Consider the following 25,980-nt stretch of genomic DNA (forward strand, 5'->3'; position numbering starts at 1 on the left):
TAAACATTCCCATTATACATACTCATAAAAGCCATAGCCAGCTCTAAAATTAAGGCGTTTTTTCCTCTTTTACTTCCTTTTCTGAGGATTTTGCAATGGTTAATCCTAAGAGGTGATTTCTTCCAAATAATTTTGTGTATGAGCTAGATGAAAAAGCCAATGTCAAAAAAAATTTTTTTTATAGTAGTTAATCTCAACCAGAGATGATTTGCCTCTCCTCCTTTCTGGAGATATTTGGCAATATCTGGAAACACTTTTGCTTGTCACAACTGGAAAAATGTGATTGTCTCTGGTGGGCAAAGGCCAGGGATGCAGCTAAATATCCTCCAATGCCTAGAACAGCCCCTAAAACAAAGAATTATCTGGCCCAAGGTGTCAATAGTGTTGAGTTTGAAAACCCTGATTTACAGTGTTTTCCCAATTAGTGAATCCTCCAGAAAGGAAGTTTTGGACTCAAACTATTGGAAATGCAATTTATTCTATTTCCAGGTGGCCCTCCCTCCCCACAAATAATGTATCCCACTTGCTGTTGTCCAACCACTGATGGCTTTTCCATTTCAGAGGTCCAAAGATGTTCTCCTCATGGCCTCCTCCCATTCAAGCTGAAAGTATCTGCTCTCATTTTTCTTGATTAATGCTACACTTGTGTTGACATTTAAGTACCCATACTTTAAACCTTTCTTCACTAATTCCATAATCCATGCATTCAACAAATACTGTCTACTCTGCGCCATGCTCTGTTCTAGGCTTTAGGGATGCAGTGGTAGCAATTACAGGTAGGATCCCATTACTGCACATACTCTTGTGAAGGGGAAATAGGCAATAGAGAAATAAACAAGGTAATTATCACAGAGAGATGCTTGCTTTGAAGACAAACAAATAGGTTGTTCTGTTAATAACTGGGGGGTAAGAGGAGTCATTGAGGAGGTAACATTCAAACTAAGATGCAAATGATAAGAAACCCATTTAAAAATCTGGGACAAAGAATTTCAGAGAAGGGGACCAGAAAAATCCAGTCAGATGTTCAAAGGAATAGAAAGAAAGCCAGCATTATTTGATTCCCATGAATAAGTGAGAGTAAGAGGAGAAAGGGCTGGAAAAATTACACCAGGCCAGATCAGGTAGGGCTCATATGCCATAGTAGAAATTCAGATAACTCTTTTTATTGGAATAAAATGTCGTTAGAGGGTTTTAAGCAGGGACATGAGAAAATCTGTGCTGTGAAAGATAACTTTGGCCATTACTTGGAGAATGGCCTATGGGGAAGCACAAGTAGAATTGGGAGTCATGAAGGTGGTTTTGGAAATGATGGGAGATGTTGTGGGCTTAGACTATGGTGGAGCAATGGAGATGGTTGTTATCAGGAGTTACTTTGGAGGTAGAGCTGATAGACTTGATGACGAGCAGGGTGTAAGGGAAAGATAGATCAAATGTGATACCTAAATTTTTTACTTCAGTAACTGGGTGGAGAATGATGCTATTCCCTGTGATGTAGCACACTAACAACTGAACAGAGGAGAAGGAAATGTCACATGGCCTGTTTGGAGCTGCTATGTTTGATGTGACTTTCAAGTAAAGATGTCAAGGATTCAGGATAGGTGAATCTTGAGATCAGCAAGGAGATCAGAGATGGAGATGTAAATCTGGGTGTTGTCATCATGCAAATTGCAATTTAAACCTTGAAACTGAAGGGGATGGCCTGAGAAGTGTGTATATTTTGTAGAGAAAAGAAAGGTACTTGGGCAGAAACAGGGGGCAATCCAACCTTCAGGAGCTGGCATCTATTCTTGATAAAAGGAATTTTAAGTATCAACAAGTAGACAAGAGGTACCACATGGAACAGAGGGCATCTGAAACATTATGCTCATTTAGTGTGCTCTAAACTGTGTATGTGTGTATAGAGAAAAAGAAGAAGGTGGAGAGAAAGAGAGAACAAGTTTTAAAATCATGAAGTAGTTGGGTCACCTGGGTGGCTCAGTTGGTTAAGGACTGAACTCTTGATCTCAGCTCAGGTCTCTGACTCAGGGTTGTGAGTTCTAGCCCTGTGTTGGGCTCCAAGCTGGGTGTGGAGCCTACTTAAAAAAAAAATCATGAAGTAGTATAATAAATGTAAAGTAGCATTATTAATTCTTTTAAAGTAACTGACGAGAAGAGTATAAGAAACATATACTATAACCTACACTATACTGAAATAAAAAGAAATACCCCAAAATGCTTCTGGAGAGGTTAACTTGTGCTGATCAAGTCCTTCCTGGGTCTTTTTGGTGTAGGCAGTAGAATCCTTGCTTTTTATCATCACCTTCATACACTGAATATACTCTCCTAAAACCCTAGTGTTTTTACCTGCTAAGTTGTTAAATTTTGTTCAGTCATGTTTATATTCAAGTGTTAGACTCTCTAATTACCTGTATTAAATTTCATCTTTCTAGGCCATTGAGACTCTTTTGAAAACTGACTCTGCTATAAAATGTAATAGTTTTCTTTCTAGTTTCTTCATCACCTCCAAATTTAACCAATATGTCTTAACCAAAGTCTTAATAAAAATTTTGGTCATATGAAGACCAAGGACCTGAAGGGTTTCCCCATTTTGTTGACGTCACAGTTCACTTTGGGTACCATCAGTTAGGCATCCAGGAAATTGTGTAAGAGTTAAACCCTTATTTTCATCTTTGTCTCCATTTTTTAAGTACAAACTAGCTGAAATATGTTCCCACTCTGTCTACAAGAAGTTACTAGCAAAAAATCTAGAGATGTTACCCCAAATCAAGCAAGGTCAGTATGATATAAATTGTTGCTAGAGAATATATGGGAGCTCCCAGGATTGCCATTTCTTTTTTAATTGCTCACAAATCTCTTTTTATTATGGTCTATTTTAAAGTCATATTTAGAAATGTCCTTTGGTTCACTAAGGTGTTTTGAAAAGATACTGTTCTAAGCAGTCCTTTAGTGCCTCTTCTGCTCTGGATAGTCCTCAAATACCACTAACAGCAATGTTGCAATCTAACCTTCAGTTCCATCTGGGTAGGAGACACCCACTTCCTGAGAGTTAGGTCACCTATTGGGCTTCGGTATCATCTCACTAGTGTGTGTTTCTCTGACTAGCTTGATCATCCTTCTCACTGACAGAGATAATGGACTCAAAGTTGGAGGAGTAAAGGAGTTATGTTTTTTCTCTGTCAATACTTCACCAGCATATTTTTAGGCAAGAGCTGTATTTTATTTGTTGTGCTTTAAGTTTAAAAAAAAAAAAAGATTTTTTTTCTGTAGTCATACGTCTATTTATTTTTTTAATTTTTTATTGTTATGTTAATCACCATACATTACATCATTAGTTTTTGATGTAGTGTTCCATGATTCATTGTTTGTGTATAACACCCAGTGCTCCGTGCAGAACGTGCCCTCTTTAATACCCATCACCAGGCTAACCCATCCTCCCACCTCCCTCCCCTCTAGAACCCTCAGTTTCTTTTTCAGAGTCCATCATCTCTCATGGTTCATCTCCCCCTCCGGTTTCCCCCACTTCATTCTTCCCCTCCTGCTATCTTCTTCTTCTTCTTTTTTTTTTCTTAACATATATTGCATTATTTGTTTCAGAGGTACAGATCTGTGATTCAACAGTCTTGCACAATTCACAGCACTCACCATAGCACATACCCTCCCTAATGTCTATCACCCAGCCACCCCATCCCTCCCACCCCCCCACCACTCCAGCAACCCTCAGTTTGTTTCCTGAGATTAAGAATTCCTCATATCAGTGAGGTCATATGATACATGTCTTTCTCTGTTTGACTTATTTCGCTCAGCATAACACCCTCCAGTTCCATCCACGTCGTTGCAAATGGCAAGATCTCATTCCTTTTGATGGCTGCATAATATTCCATTGTATATATATACCACCTCTTCTTTATCCATTCATCTGTCAATGGACGTCTTGGCTCTTTCCACAGTTTGGCTATTGTGGACATTCCTGCTATAAACATCGGGGGTGCACGTACCCCTTCAGATCCCTACTTTTGTATCTTTGGGGTAAATACCCAGTAGTGCAATTGCTGGGTCATAGGGTACCTCTGTTTTCAACTTTTTGAGGAACCTCCATACTGTTTTCCAGAGTGGCTGCACCAGCTTGCATTCCCACCAACAGTGTAGGAGGGTTCCCCTTTCTCCGCATCCCCACCAACATCTGCCGTTTCCTGACTTGTTAATTTTAGCCATTCTGACTGGTGTGAGGTGGTATCTCATTGAGGTTTTGATTTGGATTTCCCTGATGCTGAGCGATGTTGAGCACTTTTTCATGTCTGTCGGCCATTTGGATGTCTTCTTTGCAGAAATGTCTGTTCATGTATTCTGCCCATTTCTTGATTGGATCATTTGTTCTTTGGGTGTTGAGTTTGATAAGTTCTTTATAGATTTTGGATACTAGTCTTTTATCTGATATGTCATTTGCAAATATCTTCTCCCATTCTGTCGGTTGTCTTTTGGTTTTGTTGACTGTTCCTTTTGCTGTGCAAAAGCTTTTAATCTTGATGAAGTCCCAAGAGTTCATTTTTGCCCTTGCTTCCCTTGCCTTTGGCGATGTTTCTAGGAAGAAGTTGCTGCGGCTGAGGTCGAAGAGGTTGCTGCCTGTGTTCTCCTTTAGGATTTTGATGGACTCCTGTCTCACATTGAGGTCTTTCAACCCTTTGGAGTCTATTTTTGTGTGTGGTGTAAGGAAATGGTCCAGTTTCATTCTTCTGCATGTGGCCGTCCAATTTTCCCAACACCATTTGTGGAAGAGACCGTCTTTTTTCCATTGGACATTCTTTCCTGCTTTGTCGAAGATTAGTTGACCATAGAGTTGAGGATCCATTTCTGGGCTCTCTATTCTGTTCTGTTGATCTATGTGCCTGTTTTTGTGCCAGTACCATACTGTCTTGATGATGACAGCTTTGTAATAGAGCTGGAAGTCTGGAATTGTGATGCCACCAGCTTTGGTTTTCTTTTTCAACATTCCTCTGGCTATGCGGGGTCTTTTCTGGTTCCATACAAATTTTAGGATTATTTGTTCCATTTCTTTGAAAAAAGTGGATGGTATTTTGATGGGGATTGCATTGAATGTGTAGATTGCTCTAGGTAGCATTGACATCTTCACAATATTTGTTCTTCCAATCCATGAGCATGGGACGTTTTTCCATTTCTTTGTGTCTTCCTCAGTTTCTTTCATGAGTATTTTATAGTTTTCTGAGTACAGATCCTTTGCCTCTTTGGTTAGATTTATTCCTAGGTATCTTATGGTTTTGGGTGCAATTGTAAATGGGATCAACTCCTTAATTTCTCTTTCTTCTGTCTTGTTGTTGGTGTATAGGAATGCCATTGACTTCTGTGCATTGATTTTATATCCTGCCACTTGACTGAATTCCTGTATGAGTTCTAGCAGTTTTGGGGTGGAGTCTTTGGGGTTTTCCACATAAAGTATCATATCATCTGCAAAGAGTGAGAGTTTGACTTTTTCTTTGCCGATTAGGATGCCTTTGATTTCTTTTTGTTGTCTGATTGCTGTGGCTAGGACTTCTACTACTATGTTGAATAGCAGTGGTGATAGTGGACATCCCTGCCGCGTTCCTGACCTTAGGGGGAAAGCTCTCAGTTTTTCCCCATTGAGAATGATATTTGCTGTAGGTTTTTGATAGATGGCTTTTATGATATTGAGGTATGTACCCTCTATCCCTATACTCTGAAGAGTTTTGATCAAGAAAGGATGCTGTACTTTGTCAAATGCTTTTTCTGCATCTATTGAGAAGATCATATGATTCTTGTTCTTTCTTTTGTTAATGTATTGTATCACGTTGATTGATTTGCGGATGTTGAACCAACCTTGCAGCCCAGGGATAAATCCCACTTGGTCGTGGTGAATAATCCTTTTAATGTACTGTTGGATCCTATTGGCTAGTATTTTGGTGAGAATTTTTGCATCCATGTTCATCAAGGATATTGGTCGCTAAGTCTCCTTTTTGATGGGGTCTTTGTCTGGTTTTGGGATCAAGGTAATGGTGGCCTCATAAAACGAGTTTGGAAGTTTTCCTTCCATTTCTATTTTTTGGAACAGTTTCAGAAGAATAGGTATTAATTCTTCTTTAAATGTTTGGTAGAATTCCCCTGGGAAGCCGTCTGGCCCTGGGCTTTTGTTGGGAGTTTTTTGATGACTACTTCAATTTCCTTAGTGGTTATAGGTCTGTTCAGGTTTTCTATTTCTTCCTGGTTCGGTTTTGGTAGTTGATACATCTCTAGGAATGCATCCATTTCTTCCAGGTTATCTAATTTGCTGGCATATAGCTGCTCATAGTATGTTCTTATAAATGTTTGTATTTCTTTGGTGTTGGTTGTGATCTCTCCTCTTTCATTCATGATTTTGTTGATTTGGGTCCTTTCTCTTTTCTTTTTGATAAGTCTGGCCAGGAGTTTGTCAGTCTTGTTAATTCTTTCAAAGAACCAGCTCCTAAAAAAAAAAACAAAAAAAAAAACAGATATTCTTAACCATTGCTTAACTATAACATATGTGGCAGATAAACTATAAACACATCATTCTCTAGAGTTGAAGCCTAATCATCAAATCAGACCTGCCCTTTTCCTTCAAAGGAGCAGTAGGATAGATCCCTTTTGACAAAGGGAAGTAGCTGCAAGTTGAACATGACTGAGGATGCTTGCTTTCTTCCACTTTAAATTTTTTTCTGTCTTTTTCATTATTTCTTCTTTGGTTTTGGCAACTATATCAAAGAAAAAGTAGAGCTTTTTCAAAATCTCTGGGTAACATTGGAGTGAACTTTGGTTATTAGTTTTTGCAACTGTTTGATTCAATTTAGCTGGCATTTCAATGAAAATGTTCTTTCTCAGTGGTGATGAAATAGCACCTTGTGTTGTGATTCCTTCATAGCCTAAATTTTTGCTTTCTTTCTCTGTGGGGAAAAAAAAAGCATCAGCTTTGATTCATTTAATTAGATAAAAACATAGGTTCCCAGAATATAGAAGGCCTTAAACAGTATTTTTGAGTGAATGAATGTATCCAGGAGTGAGTAAATATAGCTACTAAAATATGACAAGTGTATATCATGCTTACATATAAATTCATAAGTTGTTAAATTCCTATCCCTTACTATAGGATAGTATGCAAAATATGACCACATTTTAGTAAGACTCACTTGAGTACATGAAAATATATTTCTTTTTTTTTTTTTAAGATTTTATTTGAGAGAGAGAGCACACACATGTGCACATGCCAACAGAGAGGATAGAGGGGTAGAGAGAGAGAGAGAGGGAGAGGGAAAGGGAGAGAATCTCAAACAGACTCTGCACTGAGCACAGAGCCCATCAAGTGGCGCAATCTCATAACGCTGAGATCATGACCTGAGCCAAAACCAAGAGTCAGGTGCTTAACCAATTGAGCCACCCAGGTGCCCCGAAAATAAATTTCAAATGTGATTTTTGGAAATGAATTAATCATACTTAGTGCACTCCATCCTTTTATTTTGTCTTACTCAACTCTTACTCCCTGTCAAGCATTTTGATTTATTATGTTGTGGGCTGAATACTCACTGATTTATTCTACAAACAAGGGTAAGTGTATAACACTTAGTGGGAATATATGCTGGTGTCCCCTTGTGTGCTCATATGGTTTCAGACTTTTTTTGGGCCATTTGTCTACATTGTCAAAGTGTTTTTTGCTTAGCGTCACTTACTATGGTTCTATATGAGATAGAAACTTCTTGAGGTATAAAGGCAAACATGATTCAGACATGTAAAAAATGTTAGTGAAAAGTATCCTTCCTTGCTACTTACACTACACACTTCAGTGTCTTTTGTTGAAGACCAAAACAAAGAATGAAAAGAACAGGATTTAGAATTTTGAGGATGAACTCATTGGTTTAGATCTTAAAAGCAGCCAGAAGGAAAAGATGGCTCACCTACAAAGAATTAGCAATGAGTTTTTACAGGTAACTTTTCAAAAGCAATTGTGGAATCCAGAAAACAATGGTAGAATGAATCTGAACTGTACTACCGTAAATAGCTGTCAATCTAAAAATTTAAACCTGATGGAACTATGTTTTCAACACCCAGGGTGAAATAAATCCAATCATAAAAAATTTTAAAAACTGAAGTTTGTTAACAGAAGACCTTCACTTCGAAAGAATTATTTCAGAGAGAAATAATTGATACCAGAGAAAAATTGGAGATGAAAAAAGGAAAGTGAGCAAAGAAGATAACATATGTTGGTAGATTTAAGCCAATATCCTTTGAAAACAAACATATTAATGTCTAATTTGTAGAAGTACAAATGAGAGAGGAAAAAATAAAAGTTGAAGTAAGCTATTTAAAAGCAATTTATCTTTTGATGAATAGTTTACAATTTTATGGAGTAAAATTTGTTAATTTTCCCTTATGTTTCTGCTTTTTATGTCATGTATTACTTTGAGGGATATACCCAGTTATTTTTTTCCCATATGGATTAACAGTTGTTCCAGTAGTAACTCCTGAATGGCTCATCTTTCAGGAGGAGGTCAGGATTCAAATATTCAAAGATGCTGTTACTGTTTGAGAGGTAGCTAAAGACACTGATTAACTTGACTTTATTAAGTTTGCATGTTTACACTTCAATGGTATCAAGTAACAGAATGAAATTACTGTATATAGATATCAAACCAGTAGGGGGAAAATTGAGAAAAAATTGATCAATCAAATGGATTTCCAATTAAAATTCTAATGTAATTGCAAGATTTATAGAAAAAAGCAAAGCATCAGGGAAAGCCAGTTCATGAAAAAGAGCATGTGGGGGTAGTTCCGGTACCACATACCAAAAATTGATGAAAAAACTGTTGTAGTTAAGACATGACACACTGGTGAAGGAAGGAATAAACAAATAGACGAGAGAATAATATGAGAGACAAAATATTGCAAATCACTGAAGGCAAGATGAGCCATTTAGGAATTATTACTGGAACAATTGTTAATCCATACAGGGGAAAAAAATAACTGGGTATTTCCCTCAAAGTAACACATGACATAGAAAGCAGAAATCATAAAGGAAAACTTAACTTGACTACTTAAAATTGTAAACTATTCATCAAAAGATACTAAAAAAAAAAAAAGAATAGCCATAAGATAGAAGATACTTAAACCATATAAAAGCAAAAAGCAATTTGTATCTCTAATATATAAAGAATTTCAGTAAGAAAAAAACAAACTACTTAAAAAACATAAAGGCAAAAGAATAAAGAGGCATTTCACAGAAGAAACACTCAACACAGCAATAAATACATGAAAAGATAATTAGTCTCATTTTTAATCAAGGAAATGCAAACTAATACCACAAAGAGCTACCATTATACTCATCAAGTTATAAAATTTTTTAAAGTAGAACAAGTAGTCTTGGTGAAGCTGTAGAGAAAGAAGTGTCATACATTTCTGGGATGTGTGTAAATTATCTAGTGGAATTATTAATGTGCACATTTAATGAACTAGCAATTCTTTTCCTACATGTATAAGCTGGAAACAGTCTTATATATCTACAACAGAATAAATGTACAGCATTGATTATAGTAATAAAAACTGGAAATAACACAAATGTCCAACAGGAGAATGAATAGATAAATTTGGGTTCCATGTTAACTAAACAGCAGTGAAATGAATGAAACAGCTACTTACATCAACATGAATTTCATAAACATAATGTTGAACAGAAAAAAAGTCATGAGAATAATACATTTGCTTGGATTCTCCTTATATAAAATTCAAAAATATGCAAAACTAAACAATATTTCAGGCTCCATACATATGTATTATAACTATGAAGGAATGCCAGGGAATAAGTTCTGAATGCTGATGACCTATCAGGGGAGAGGAGGGAATGGCTTCATAAGAGGCTGCAGCGATACATGAATTACTGCAGTGATACATAAATTGTTTCTTAATGTAGGTCTTCTGTTAGCGCCTTCCATGCATCTTATATATAATACATTAAATATGATTTCATAAGTATAAAATTTTCTGTAATTTAAAAGAATAAAAAGTTACATTGCTCATTCCCCACCTTTCTCATTTATCCTCATATAAAATACTATCAAAATAAAGTGAATGCATTACAAAGCTTCTTTTAAAGTTTATTAAAATCAACAGTGTTAATCTTTTTTACTAGATAGATTGCTACATTTTTCCAGGAAAAAAAATAAAAAACAATATACAGTACATACACCTGTCATTAATTAGTACATATATTTGGCCTTGAGTAGGGCACTCTTCTCTCCAGGACTTAGTTTCTCCACCTGTCAGTTGAGGTGCTTGGATCAACAGACTCAAAACAGTTTTTCCTGTAGTAAGTTTCTTTGTACCCATCTGGTATATAACTTGAATGCCCTCTCCACCAGGCAGGAGCACACATTACAAAATGTGGTGTTCTGCAAGGCAATTCCATCTTTCATCGCTATACCTGCAGTGCCTAGGTGAAATACCTGGCATTTGGAAGACGGTCAAAATAAAGGTCAAAATAAAGGATTGTGGCATTATATGCTAATGCATGTTGGGCATGCTAAAATCTCATCATATCCGGAAAGTCATTATAAAAGAAATTGGATGGTTTTATACCACCATGGCAGGGATCATGGGTAATAAAGTATCAAAAAGATGAAATATTAGTCAATTTCAAGATACACATTTTTCACATTTTGACTTCTCTGAAGTCAAGGTAGGACTTGCACTAGATGAGACCTTGTCAGCTGTTGGCAGGCAGAAGTTGGGATGCAGTTGCCATCGCCTGATTATAAGCAAACTAAGTAATTATTCTGAGTGGCATGATAAACAACAGAATTCCCTTGATGCTTCAGTCAAGAAATTATTTAAGGAAAGAATGAGTCCTCCTTGTCCTCTGACAAGCATCCATTGACATATTCTGATATTATCAAGAAAATCCAGCTTCAAAAATGGTAAAATAGATATCCTGGTATTTCAGAAGAAAATCTTGGAGACATACATTGTAGATCACTCTTTTCTTTTTCTTTTTTAGATTTTATTTATTTATTTGGCAGAGAAAGAGAGAGAGCACAAGCACGGAGAGCAGCAGGCTTCCCACCAAGCAGGGAGCCTGATGTGGGGCTCGATCCCAGGACCCCAGGATCATGACCTGAGCGAAAGGCAGACGCTTAACCGACTGAGTCACCCAGGCACCCCTGAAGATCACTCTTTTAAGAAAATCTCCACAAGGGGTGCCTGGCTAGCTCAGTCAGTAAAGCATAGGACTCTTGATCTCAGGTTTGTAAGTTTGAGCCCCATGTTGGGTGTAGAGATTACTTAAACATAAAATGTTTAAAAAAAGAAAGAAAATCTCCATCAAAAAAATGTTCTTTATGGCACAGAGATGAAGACTGACTGGAAAAACAGAGATAAAAAAATCTGAGTTGAAAAATAAGTCAGAAGGGTTGGATGCTAAATGTAAATAGACTTGAGGAAAACCTTAACCAAGTATGCAGCTTATACTTTTTATATAGAAACCAGAGGATATTTTTTTTACAAGTCTGTTCTAGTTATTGATGCTATCAAGACTTAAAGGGTTAATTCCCACCCACCCTTAAATCAATTATAGAAACTGGGAGCCAGGAGAGGACAGCAGAGAACTAACCCAAAGAGTTTTGTTTTGACTATATAAAGGGCACTTCATATATATATGAACTTACAGAAGCCCCACAGCAAAACTGGGGCAGGCCAGTCATTTCTATCCTCATTTAATGGACAAGGAAACAAAGGCTCGGGTAAAGTAAGGAGTTTGAGGAAGTCCAGCTAAGGGATGGTCTTTGCCTTCATCTAAGAAGGAGAGTTGGACTTGCATTCTTTTCCTTCAAATGCTGGTAAAACCTTTGAGAAGTTTGGTGGGTGGTCAGGAGGAGAATTGGAGATGGGGTCTGTTGAGATCCAGATCAGCTAAGCCCAGAAGCAGGGTGTGTGGTGAAGATGCCATGGATCAGGATGAAGATGTGAACTAAGCAGTCAAACCAAAGACCAAGGGAGCTTAAGTAAACACCAAGCCAATCCGTGATCACTAGTGAGCAGGAGACAAGTCTGAACTGAATTTAGATACGGGCCAGTGAAGAAACCCCAGATGGCGAGTTGTGCTAGGAGTGGCCTAAAAGCACGTCTCAGTCCCTGCCCTCTCTGGTCTTTAAGTGGCTTAGCCTCAAACATATAGAAAAACAGAAAAGCTCCTGGCCCCTAGGCAATATCTGAGTGAGGCTCCAGGGTATTTGGTACTGGTGAAGATATAAATGAAATGAACAAAAGATACTGGCTGTGTTTCTACCTCCCTTCCTAGCCCTTAAAAAAAAAAAAAAAAAAAAAATCCAGAGGGAGAGTTTCTGCTTCATTTACTGAGTGGTTATAGTCTAAAACTGAAGTCAGGAAATGGAATATTTTGAAGCCCTACTAGGAAGGCATATATGTTCTTCACTCCAAAGAAATTACACTAGACCTTTTGGCCTGATAGGTGTAGTCTAGGTGAAGTATTACTTTGTGTTGTCCAGATTCATTTCTTGATTGAGCAGTCACTTCACAAAGTGAGCTCCGTGGTTGGGATTTTGAAGGCTTTTGCGTCTGCTGAAGCTCAGAGATAGGGAACGTTCTGAGACAAATGGGTACAAACTCAACTTAATATTCTCCTGCGTGGCCTCCTCTTGGGAACATCCCTGAAGAGGAAGGTTGAAAGGTGTGTCTACAGCTGTGTTTTCTTAGGGAAGGTGGCTCTCAAAATGCAGAATAAGGAAGTCAAGCTTCCAGACTCCATCCACAGTGCATGCAAGACAGCAACAGCAAATGTCAATACATATTTAAGGGACTTGCCTGAGTATATATTTTCTGTTTGGTCTTTAAGTTAAAGGCATTAGCCAATCTGTTCTTCCTGTGATAGCTTCCATGGACACACCTTGAGCTTTAGCTCCCCTCCTTCAGGATGCCATTTGTAATATTTCTATGTTTGGAATTATCCTTTGCTAACTCAACCAACATTGATCACTTACTATATGTCAATAACTATTCTAGGCACTTAATACACAGGGACAAAAATCCCTTTCCTCAGGGAACTGATAGTCTGGTGGACACTCTAGTCTCTCCTTTTCTTTCTTGCTTATATCTTCATTCCACCAGTCTTCCAAACTTCACCTCAAGAGCTTCTCCTTATATGAACATTTTTCTGCATTTTATTTACCAAGAACATTCTGTGTGTCCTCTGAAATTCTGTACCACTTTCCTGCCTTTGCTGCTCAGATGGCTTTTTATTGTTTGCTGCCCTGTACTGTAGGGGTTTTTTGCATGGGTTCTTCCTAACTGCCTGTTGCTGGAGGGTAAAACGTCCTAGAATATAAGCTTCAAAAGGGTAGCATGATTCAGTATGTTGTATTCACTGCCTGTTCTCAATAACTAGTGGACAGATAGCAGGTTCTCTATAACTAATTTGCATGAATGAATGCCTTTGTATCCCTCACATTATCTTGCTTGTTATAGAGAATTGGATTTGCATTCAAAAGTCCTGGATTTAAAACTAAGCTCAAAGCTGACTTTGCTTCTCAGAGACTCAGCTTCCTATAGAAGATGGAGATAAGATTACTGTTTTATTTACATTACAGAATTGCTTTTGAAGATCAAATAAGTGTGATATACATGGAAAAGAACTTGTTTGTACACTGCTAAATGAGTAAAAGTTATTACAACTAAGCCCATAATGATGACTGTTGAATGAATGAATGAATGTATTTTAGGCTGAAGGTTTGTGCCCCCCCCACCCCACCCCCCCAAAAATTCATATGTTAAAGCCGTAATTCCCAACGTGATGGGATTTAGAGGTGGGGCCTTTGGAAGGTACTTAGTAATTGTTAGATGATGTTATGAGGGTGGAGCCTTCCCGATGGGATTAGGCCCTCATAAAAAGAGTCATGAGAGACAGCTCCTCTCCCCTTCACTTACCTCACCTCATGTGGGCCACAAACAAGTCATATGAGCACACAGTGAGACAGTGGCCACCAGCAAGCCAAGAGAAAAGGGTCCAGCATAAAATCTACCTTGCCAGCACCTTGATCCTTAGACTTCCCAGCCTCCAGATCTGTGATAAATCTCTGTTGTTTAAGCCACCTGGTCTATAGTAGTCTGTTAGGGCAGCCTGAGCTAAAGCAACAGTGCCTGTAGGCATAAGAAGGAAAAGATAGGATTTCATGAAGTCTGAGCAATTTAGGGATTCAATCAAGAGGTAAATAAAGGCAATCTGAAGGTGACAGGGCTTCAGTCATTTCAGAGAATTAATTGATGCTTAAAAAGTGCTATGCTGCAACTTTATTGAGCCCATTTCCTGAGATCAGCTTTCTCCTAAATTCAGGGCATAATGGAAAGAATTAAACTGTGTATTAAGAGACTGAGGGTCTCAGCAGGTGTCTCTGGGCAAGTCACTTTAACTCTCTGATCCTCTATTGTCTTAACAATGAAATGAAGATTAAAATGCCCAACGCATCTACCTCCTAGTCTTGTTGTGATGATCACGAAACTTTGTGTTGATAAATGACTTGTAAATTATTAATTGCCAATAAAATGTGAGGTATTATTAGTAATAGCGTGCTATTAAAGACTCAGGGTTTGTGCCACATCCTTTGCTTCTCAGAATTAACTTTCTTGCTCAAAATGTACGTGTGATCTAGAAATTCCTAGCATCCTGGAATTTAATGAGTGCATTAATTTTTCAGTCCACACAACAATCCTGTGAGCCATGTTTGGCAGGGAAGAAACTGTTCCACAGAGGCAAAGCGAATTGTCCAGGGTCACACAGCTTGCTGATGGCACAGCTAGGTTTCCAACACGCATTTAATAACTGCAGATAGGGAGCTCTTTCCATGAAAGCACAAAGATCTGAGCTCTCTTATTTTCAAATACAATAGGTTTTATTGTCAATGAGACCTTGTTTCTCTTATTATCATATTCAATCCAGTAATGGTAACATCTGAGGTTTTATGAAATCTTCTACTACCTTTCAGTGTAAGTTTTAGTAAATGTGCGATATTCTTAGTGGCAACTTATTTTCCAGGTGCAATTTAACAATGGGTCCCTGGAGATCAGATTGGCAGGGTACCCATCTTGCTGATAGTTAATTTTTCACAAAGATTTTTAAATGGCCTGTTACTACAAAAATATTTTATGCTTGTTAATCTCAAAAAAAAAAAAGGGGGGGGGGTGTGATCGTGCATCTTTTGAAACTTTGAGTGCTGACATAAAAGAAGAAGCCTGAGGTTCATATTCCTTATCTGTCGATATTAGTTATTAAGTAGATCACAACATAGGTAGTGTCGTCTAGATTTAAATCTCTTTAGATCTCTAGAGGAAGGATGGTGATGAGGTGTAGAAGTTTAAAATCAGCTATTGGCTTTTGAATATAGTCTGTAGAAAGCATAGGGTAGAAGTTAAGAAATTATTTCACCAAGCACCATTCTTCTGCAGAAGAGGAACAATAGCAAGCAAAAGACATTGATGACTTCAGAGAAACATGAATAACACATTATGGCTCAGATTATATTGACAGCCTAGCCTGACTCCCAGGAATTGAGAGCAAATTTGGTATTCAGAAGCCAGATGGGTTTCTTTAAGACCCCTTCTATTTTTTAAAGATCTTGTTAAGTTAGCCTTGGAGGAAGAACAGAAGATATTTCTTCCTGGAGTGAAATTAATCTTCCTCCTACAGTCTTGTCATTCGATGGCAGTTCAATAAGGGGAGACTAAGCTCAGGACTTCGAGCGTAATATGGAAAGGGACCAGGCTCAGTCCTCAGGAGCATTCCTATTCTGCTAGCTAAGGTTTCCACCTGGGAAGCCCCAAAGGGGCTGACTGAGGTCATGATACAATTTCAGGACCACAAGGAGCAAAAGCTTTTCCTCTAAGCATGAGATCATGGCCTCTTACTGAGATTGCCTCGGTGCCACCCCAGAGCATAGATTGAAATAATTGTGATTAACAAGCATATAAAAGCCAGGGTCCTCGGTATTCCTTTGCCCAAACGAAATACAAGCCAGCCATTTATATTTCTCAGGCTTTGTTCTCTCCTGGATCACAAATACATTGAGAAAATGATACGTGTTTGCTGATCTGATAATCAAAATTATGGAGAAAATTAAGGCTCTCCCTGTAGTACCCAGCCAGCAAGTTTCATTTGCTTAAAGATTAAGGTAAATTAAGGGAGCAGGGTGCTGGTTTTGCCACACTGAAGGCCAACGGGGGCTTTGAACAAATCCAACTGCTGCCTCCTGGTACAGGACACATGTCTCAGATGTGCTATTCTGGACATAGTAGGAGCCACACAAGAACCTCTTTGGCTAGATTTTATTTTTGATAGGTTGTCAAGATCTGTATCCAGAATCTGACTGCACTTAAGTGGACATGTGTGCATATGTGTACAATGGAGTCACAGTTCTTTCCTGTACTTGCGAACAATTGAGGACGGCTCTGTTTAATTTTTGAGCTGCTGTGATAATTTTCTTGTTCATCAGATTCAAAACCTTATCCTCATCAGTATCATCCTCCTCTTCATCATCATCACTAACAAACTGAGCCCTTTACATGAAGATAAAGGTAGGTAGTAGTAGCCTCATTTTATAGGTGAGGTAACTGTGGTTTAGGGAGGGTAAGGAGGTTTTAAAGGTTACATGGAAAATTTTGGCAAAGACCATGTTCAAAATCAGGGTCTATGGATCCACAGGTTTCACAGTTTACCATCACACTTGATTGCATCCAACACATGCCCGCCCTTGGAAGACTTGAAATCTGAGAATTAATGGTGGAGTTTTGCTTTAGCTAGTAACCGCCACTATCTTTAATCCGACCATCTTGGACCTTCAGAAGCTGTGTAATTTGAAAATAAATAGATATTTTATATCATAAATATAGTATATGTAAAGGTGATAAAGATCCTACTGCATCAAATGTAAATCATTGTCCTTTCTATCACCCAGCTCTGAAATAAAGGCTTGTGGGTGTTTCCTGCCCACCCCCCTAACACCCTCATTCACAGTAACCTCTTTTTAGGCCATTCATACCCTTATTCAACAAATATTTTGGGAAGCACTTGATTTGTATCAGGCCCTGCTCTAGGAGCTGAAGAAATGGCAGTGAAAGAACAAATGCAAAGTCGCATCAGAATACAGAAGAAAGGGCAACCCTCTCAGGTTCCCTCCCTCTTTGGGAGATTTGTACTATTGCTCAATAAACTTTGCTGCCCACCAAAAAAAAAAAAAAGAAGAAGAATACAGAAGAAAAATGTGATGATTAAAATTGATCTTGAGACAGTGATTGGTTTATTTTATTTCAAGTCCAGAAAAACCAACAGCTTTCTCTCTCCCCATCTCACTCTGAAGCAAATCACACCCACAGTTGGGGAGGTGCATATTCAGCATGCAGGCATTATGCTGGGTTCTGAGGAGCCATTAGAAGAAAACAAGTCTTGTCCTCAAGTAGCAAAGGTATGAATGCTGTGCTTCCAAGAATTAGGGTTTTTCTAAGCCTCTTTCTAGGATTCATTCTTTATAATCATTAATACTTTAGCAAATCACTATTTGATATATTCATGAAACCGTGCGTTTTCCACGTGTTCTATGGCGTAAGTCTTCAGGGATTAGTCATTTCCACTTGTCAGTGCCATGCCTAGCAAGATCTGATGCAAAAAGCATTTCCCTAGCAGGCCAGTTGGCAAAGGCACGAGGTTAGGTTTTGTTCAGGCAAACAGATTAGCCCTCTAAGGGTTAATTAGGAAGAGAGCCCCTTTCAGGGCCCGGAATTGTTTACTTCAATCGTTTTCACGCAAACTGCCATGTTTCACTTGGGTACTAATTGTGCCTGATGGACCCATTATTTTGTAATCAGAGTAGTTCCTTAGCTAGCTCTCTGGGGGTTAATTAAATGGATGAGGTAGTGCCCCGGATATTACTAGCAGACAGGACCACTTGAATTTCTCACCAACCGCATTGGAGAAAGTCCTGTTACTATGAACAGTCGGGTTCCCCAGCACCAGTGGTGCCTTTCACAGCTGGAGTTTATTAGGTTACTATACCAAGACAAGCCCAGCTGATCCATCACTACAGGCCTGCATGGCTTGGCCCTGTTTCGGAGCCGAGGACTTGTGCCAGTGGATTCTGGAAACCCAACCTGCATACAGGCAGCCGTATTGACTGTAAAAGATGATTCCTGCCCCAGGTAAAATGTGTACACCTCCTGGAAATGTCAGTGTCTTCAAGCTGAAGACACTTAAAAGCTAGAAGAGTGGCAATCTACCCTGGGACACTATACTAGACCCAGCAAGAGACCACAATGATTGGTAAGGTGATTAGGCATTGCTCTGATGTTAAGCCACTGCTGTGGCCAAAGGGGGCTGACCTTGTAATCTGCCAGTTCTCTTCCCTTCATGTTTTTTCCCCCTCCTGAATTTCTAGCTCAAGACTCTTTGTGTAAAATGATCGCACATTATTTTTTGTCTCATGTTATTTTTTTATTTTGCAACAAGCCTACTGGGATATAATAACCAGGAGAGAGTATTGTGTATTGAGGCGTGAATGAGGAAACCATAGATTCTAGAGCTCAAATATCTAAGCCCTTCTGCATTTGGGACCATTGGAGAAAGCGGCAACCCAGAAAAGGATTTTTTTTTCTTCTACACCAGGCTTTATACTGAGACCGACAATAGCAATTATAATGAAGCCTTTCTGTTGCATGTAGAAATGTCTCAACTACAGTCATAGGTAACTTAGGAAAATGGTCTTAAAGGTTTTTTTGGAGTTAGCTCTCGCATAGGGTGTTGATATCAGGAGGACTGTGGTTGTTTGCTGGTAGAAAATGTAATATGATGGGAAGTGCACATGCTGGAGTGTGACGACCTAAATTCAGTTTTTATTTCTTCTGTGTATTAGTTGCATGACTGGGGCCACTCACTTTACTTTTGAGTCTCAATTTCCTTATCTTTAAAATGGGAATCTTTATACTGACCTACTTTCTGCCAAAAGATTATTGTAAAAATCAAGCAGAGCAACTGCCATATCTTACATGCCTCAATTAATACTATGTAAATGAAAGACTGACTTGATTGAAAAATATATATATCCCAGAAAAATGTTCCAGAAGTATTAAGCATTAACAATCATGAGTAATATGTAAGGCTTAAAAGCAAAAGAATCTGTAGTGATGGAGGATATTTTATTATATTCCTCCATTTCTATACTCAGAAACAAAAAAGTATGACTTGTTCCTAGCTATCTTCTGCAACTTGTGTATTGTTCCAGAAATGAACTTTATACTGAGGTCTTTTGCCTTGGTTCTATGATAGCCTTCTGTCAGAGCAAGAAAAATGTCAGAGCAAAGTTCTGTCCCTCTGCAGTGGGTAGAACTTGCAGTGTAGCATTAGGAGTAAAGGTAGTACCAGAAATCTATTAGGTATGTAAAATGTCCAGAATAGACAAATCTACAGGGACAGAAAGTAGATCAGTGGTTGCCAGGGCTGTGGGTGGGGGGAGGTAGGAGTGGAATGACTGCTAATGAGTACAGGACTTTTTGGGGAATTGGTGAAAATATGGTGATGGTTGCACAATTCTATGAACATACTAAAAACCGTTGAATTGTACATTTTAAATAGGTGCATTGTATTATATGCAAATTATGTCAATGAAGTTGTTATTCAAAAACATTTAGAAATTATGTAATGTATATATGTATATGTGTATATACACATGTTATATATATTAGGACATATGGTGCTAGAACTGGATATTGATGAATATATGGCTCTGAAATGGAATATACTGATTCCTTAATGAAATTTTTGAATAGGAAAAGAGGAAGAGAATGGAAGATAGTTATCAATCCTGTGGCAATACAGAGTAATACTAGTGAGGAATGCATTCCATGGGAATCTGGCAAGTTGTATCAGCTTCAGACCTGAATCTGTTATCTTACTTCTCTTTTCCAGTCTTGGGTCCTTTTTTTCATCTGCTTCTCTAATGTTTTAAATATCTGAACTCTGTCAAGCCTGTCTCTCTGAGAAGTTCAAACAAAGCATTGACTTTACGACTTTCTGGCAGTGAGATAGAATACTTTTCATGCCCCACAGCCATCCCATTTATTCCCAGTGCTTAAGAAATATATACCTAATGATATATATCACTATATATAGTATATGTATATAATTATTATATATGGGTATATATGCTACATAACTAAGAAAAATATAAATGTTTAGTAGTAGATTGCATTACGTTGAAATAAGCTAAATTTTTTAATGTCTTAGGAATTGGAATGTGTTTATCTCCTCACCAGCTAATCTCAGCTAATCTATTATATTTCAAAAAGCAGATTTAAATCCATATTTTAAAACTCCTTGATAAATTTAGAATTTTTTCCCCTAATTAGACTGTTACTGTGTTTACCTTGTAAATTGGCTGAAAGTTTATACTAGGAATTGGAGGAAAGTCTGTTCTGCAGTTTTCTTGTAGTTCATTTGTGCTTGTAGAATTTGCATTTTTGCTGTATCTTCAAACTGTGGTTTGCTTGCAGGGTATTTTTAAAAGCCATTTATCTCTTTTGTGACATTTAGTTTAAGTTCAGTAATAGAAACTATCAATTTGCTTAAGTGATTGCAGTATGTTGGAAAAACAAGGATTGAATTAGGTCATGATTTTTATACCTATGTGTGGTAGCATGTCCTCTCTTGCCTAAAACTACCTTGGGTACCTTTTGCAATATTGACCGTATATGGGTGACAATGAGTATTTTATATAGCCATAAAGTTCTTCTTCATTAGAAAAAATATATATAAATATAAATTCTATTTTTTTTTTTTTTTTTTTTTGGGCATGGCAGTGATTGCATTGCATGGCTTCACCCCCATCACGAGTGAGAGCAACCAATGTTGGAGTCTACTGGAATAGATTTGAGTGATGATAGCATCAAATATTTTGACCCATTAAGCCTTTTACTATCAACTAGCAGCTGGAGTTATTCATTAGCAAACATAAGCAGCTAAGAGGGATGATTTTCGAATTGGCACAGCCATTTATTGAGAACTTAGTAAATGTCAGGCTTAATGCTTGTCTCCAGAGATGTAAAAATGATCAAATCATGTTTTTGGCTTTAAGGTAGCTCAAAGCTTAATGGGGGAATCAATCAAAAAGTCATGGTGCACTGTGGTATGTGCTATGATGTAACAATACACAGGAACAAAGAGGACATTAGGGAAGGTGGCAATGATTGAGCTTTCTTTTGAAGAATAAGGAATTAACTTCAGGTAGAAGTAGGAGAATGGCCTATGCAGAGAGATCCTGTTTGATCTTCACAAAAAACCTATTGACAATAGTCTTAACAAGCAGTTAGTAATAAGTGGAAGATCTAGATGTATTCACATCCGTGCATTCTTGATTCTCTACCCTGCTGCCTTATAAAATACATAAAGAAGAGAAATCTCTTTTTTTACTTAGTTCTTTTAATATGCATTGGTAACTGGCAAGCACTGTGTACAAGGCTCATTTTAACAATACGGACTGGAATTTCCCAAAGTGTATCTTATAGAACACTAGTCCCTGATAATGCTTAATGGCAAATGATTCCAACTTATTCTTAAATAAGTTTAAGAAAGATTGAATACTGTCTCCTTCTTGAAGATGGACAGTACACATTAACATAAATAGAGTTCTGAGAAGTCCTGCAATTAAACAATAAAGAAAAGTTCAACTTTTCTTAGCTTGGTGATTCTGAAATGAGTTAGGCATGGAATATATTTCCTTTGCAGTATATTTCCTTTGGAATAAATACATTGGAAAAAAATAGTGTAGTCAATGCCTTATCAGGACAGACAAGAACAAGTTGATTTAAGTTAGACTTTTTTGGTAATGGATTACCAGTTATCCCATTTGTAAGTGTTATAGTTGTAACCTCAAAAATAGAACAACAAACATTCTATCATCATGTGGACTTTATTGTATTTCATGGTGCTCCGCAGTCATTTTATATATGGTTCTCTATAGAAAGTGCTTCTGAGATTAACCTAAATTAAGATGGTCTCTTAAAATCTAACAGTATTTTTGTAAAAATGATGTAGCATTTTAATCTAAGGTCATATCCATTTCTGTCATTCTATTAAAAAAAATAATGGACTGAGTTTGAATACATCAAAGATACTATGACACTTCACTGTAAAAGAAATGCCAGCATATCAGCCTCTCTCTCTATAGATCTTTGGTGTTGCAAGTGACAAAAATACAACTCACATAAGCTTTAGCCACGGGCCCTGGTTCTTCTCCATACACGAATAGAATGGCTCATGGCAGCTTCAAGATCATTCTTAGAGCAGCAGATCCCAAAACGCATTTTTCTTAATAGACACTGCCATTGGCTGATTGGTTTGGGCCAATCATTTCACCAGGAACAGAGTTGTCCAGTCAATTCTGGGTTATATGCAAATCACTGGTGCCTCACTGGCTGCGAAGGGGGCGGGGGTTGGAGAAGGGGATCAGATGAACCACATGAACTCTGCATATTTACTAAAGAGTGTGGGAGGGCTAATTTTCCCATGGGAAGAGTGCTTAGGATGAAAACACACACTCTTCACATTTGCCATATCGTACTCTGAAAACAATACAGGTTGTGACCATATAGACTAAGCAAGACTTATTCTTGTTTTAAATCAAATTATGACCAAAGGCTTCAAATAGAACTAAAGAACGCTATTTAAAATTTTAAAAGATACAGAATTTTGAGACTCTCTTAAAAAAAGATAAATTTTTAAAGTAACATAGCAGATGGTTAACAAAGAAGAATTCATTTTTTCTTCCATGAAAACCTAACTTACACTTAAAAGCAAACCTTTTTTATGCATGTCCATGCTAGTAATGAAAAGTTAGGAGAAAATGTATCGGGGTGCTTACTGTTTCAATGAAGAATCCAATTCAGTGTGGAAGCCATGAAAGTACTTCACATTTTACTAAAGTTGGGCCTTATTCCGTTTCTTTTATAAGTTCTTATGTGTTATGCAAATAGACTTGCTGTAAATGCCTTGAAATCCAACGGAGATGCAGTATTGAGGATGACAGAAATGGGAAATGCCTACAATGGCTTGTCCACTCAGAGTCCATGTCTGCAACTTGTTCCTCTGAGCAGACCTTCCCTACCACTTACGCCTTCTCTCTGGGGACACCAATAAGCCATTTAAGAACAGAGGAGACACTATGTCTAAAGAAAAAGGAAAAGAATTTGAGAACTTCTTCTCATTCATAAGGAATTAAACCTGCAAGAATGTAAGAAATTAAGCCAATTCAGACATGAGGATAAATCACAAGGAGAAGAAGAAGAGTTTTCAGCATTTTGCTTGGAAATGCATTTTGTAAGTAAAGCATAGTATGGTTTCTGGAAATTGTTGATTAAAATCTAGCTTCCCTCTGGGAGGCTACGAATTTTATTGTAGGTTTGTTGCAGGGGGAGCAGCAGGGAGGGCTTGTTTTAATCAGAAAGCAAATTAAGTTTTGGTAAAACCTGTGCAAAGGATGTTGACATTTTAGAAAAAAGGAAAGGAATATTGTAACATTAGGAACATGGAAAAGACTGAGGAATGTGTGAAAGTAGTGCTCAGATAGTTGAAAGGCATCTATATTTCTAAAATAACAGTATAAAAACAAAGGCTGAGATTTAGTGTAAAAACTTAAAGCACTTAAAATTAAAAATCCTTGGAAATTATAATTTATAATATGATCATCTCTTCTTATGATTAGATACCCATGGATAATATCAATATGATGCTTTGGTTTTACTTACAAATCTATTTACTGTAATTTTCTATTCATTAGGAGAGTCACTTCACCAAGAGAAAGACAAACTAGAGTTAATGCTATTCCTTGTTTTCTTTAGAGGTACGAAAAAAAAAAAAAGGAGGCAGTGACAAAGATTTCTAAGTTTCCTGTTTCTAAAACCTTGATAAATATTGATTGTAGAACTTCATACTTCATCCAATAAATAGAACATATATTCCCTAAAATCAATAGTATACACTAGTCAGTTGAGGTGTAGACAGGAAGAAGGTTGTATGTATGCATGTGGGTGTGGCAGTAATACATAGAGACCAAGGCAGGTCTTATCAAACGTCTGTCTCATTGATCACCTCCTAATGACCTTTTGATACCCTCTGTAGCCTCTAAGTCAAAACGCGAAAAATAGCCAAGCCAACAAAAATGTAAAGTCACAAGGAGAGACTAAGATGCAACCACAGCTCCTCTAGTTCAACTGAGAGAAAGGAAAAGAAGGTGAGAGAAGATCGAGATCCTCCATGAATTCATCTGTCATTCTTTCTTGTCGGGAACATGTCGCTCACCACCCTGATAAGTACGTGAAAGGCCAAGGCCCCCAGTGACCCTCTGAGCATGGACACCTTGACTGCTATTACAGGCTCCTCTCATCTCCCATCAGAGCCGCATCCCCACATCACACATCTGCACCCCCCATTACGTTATCAAATCCACTCCCAGGATTTTGTTTCTGCCAGCTGGTCTACAACTTGTTTCTGCTCTGCAGAGGGTCAGTGGGAAAAGGTGAGCTAAGTTTGCCCTGTGTAAAAGGGTGTCTGTAATGTGTATACATTTTTGAGTAGTAGCACTGGCTAGTGGAGGGGATAAAATTTTCAGCAGAGTTACAGATCAGACATTTCCCACAGCTCTGAAAGGTAAAGCATCTATAAAGGTTGTTGTCCATAGATTGCCTTTGGACAAATCTCATGAACATGGTATATTGGAAGAATTTGCTTTTTTAATGTGATGAGCTTTATCTTTTATCACATAATTATGTAACCCTAGATAAGAAACTTTGAGCTTCATTTTCTTCTCTGCAATAGATTAACTCATTCACTCAGCATATGTGTATTAAACAGCTTCATTTTGACATAGATGGTACTAAGTACTAGAAATTCAGAGTGCATACGGCAGACCCTCAACAACTCGTAACTGATATTAAGTACAGACTATATAGCACTTAGCCTTTCTTTCTCTCCCATGGCTATTGTTAATCAGTAGTTGTTTATATTTTATTGAATAGCTTTCCTGTGGCTAGCTGTTGAAAATACTACTGCTACTATTACTACTGATAATAATAATAGAGCAAGATCCAGAGTCCCATTTGCAAGCAACTTATGGTCTAGCTGAGAAGACATAATCAGCTGAGAATAGAAAGTAGCTTGGATCCTTACCAGCCTTCAGCATTTACATCCTTGCCTTTTAAAAATACCAGTATCCAATATAGAGCTATTAAATCAGAATCTTGGGGTGTAGTCTAGACATGACTTTATTTTAAAATTCTCCAGGTGATCCTAATTCTAGCCAGAGTTGAGAACCACTAGACTAACAGTTTGCAACCCCTGACGCTGGCCACAATGCCTTGACTATAAACACTTTGAACCTACAGCAGACTCGGATATCCCAGAAAAGAGCTCAGAACTCCGCCTCATCCAATGAGGCTTTAGACTCTTTAAAGTTGGGGTCAATACTTGTTTAAAAGTTGTAGCAGATTCCATTTCCACACTATTAATTTTTATAAAATGATATATCATTTTATAAAATCTTTATAAAACCTGTATTTTATAAAAATACAGCTATCATTCATTAAATTGTATTTAATTAAAAGTTCTTTAGAAAATACATGCTCGTGAAGTTTTTGCTCTACAGTCACTTACCATCTTGTTTCTCCTTAACACTGTTGTGTCCCTTTTGACTCGCTCCTCACACCCTGAGACCCAGCCACACTGGGACCCAACCACACCCAGCTCCCCAGTTGGCCACATTCTCTCTCTAGCCCTTTCCCATCTTGTTGACGCTGCCTGCACCACTCTCTCCACCTCCCTGGCATCTAATTCTTCTCCATTCTTCAAGACTCAACCTAGGTATCGTTTGCTCTGCTAAATCTTTCTCGATCCCACAAAGAGGGAAGAGA

The 25,980-nt window shown here is 37.8% G+C and overlaps 1 protein-coding gene across 12 annotated transcripts in view; it reads left to right on the plus strand.

The window, feature by feature from the left end:
• LINGO2 (leucine rich repeat and Ig domain containing 2) overlaps nucleotides 1-25,980 on the plus strand; it is a 1,236,800-nt gene that overhangs the window by 1,101,671 nt on the left and 109,149 nt on the right. The window lies entirely within an intron of this gene.

Source organism: Phoca vitulina, unplaced genomic scaffold (genome assembly GCF_004348235.1).
Source record: "Phoca vitulina isolate PV1807 unplaced genomic scaffold, GSC_HSeal_1.0 scaffold75, whole genome shotgun sequence".
In the NCBI taxonomy this organism is placed as follows: Eukaryota; Metazoa; Chordata; class Mammalia; order Carnivora; family Phocidae; genus Phoca; species Phoca vitulina.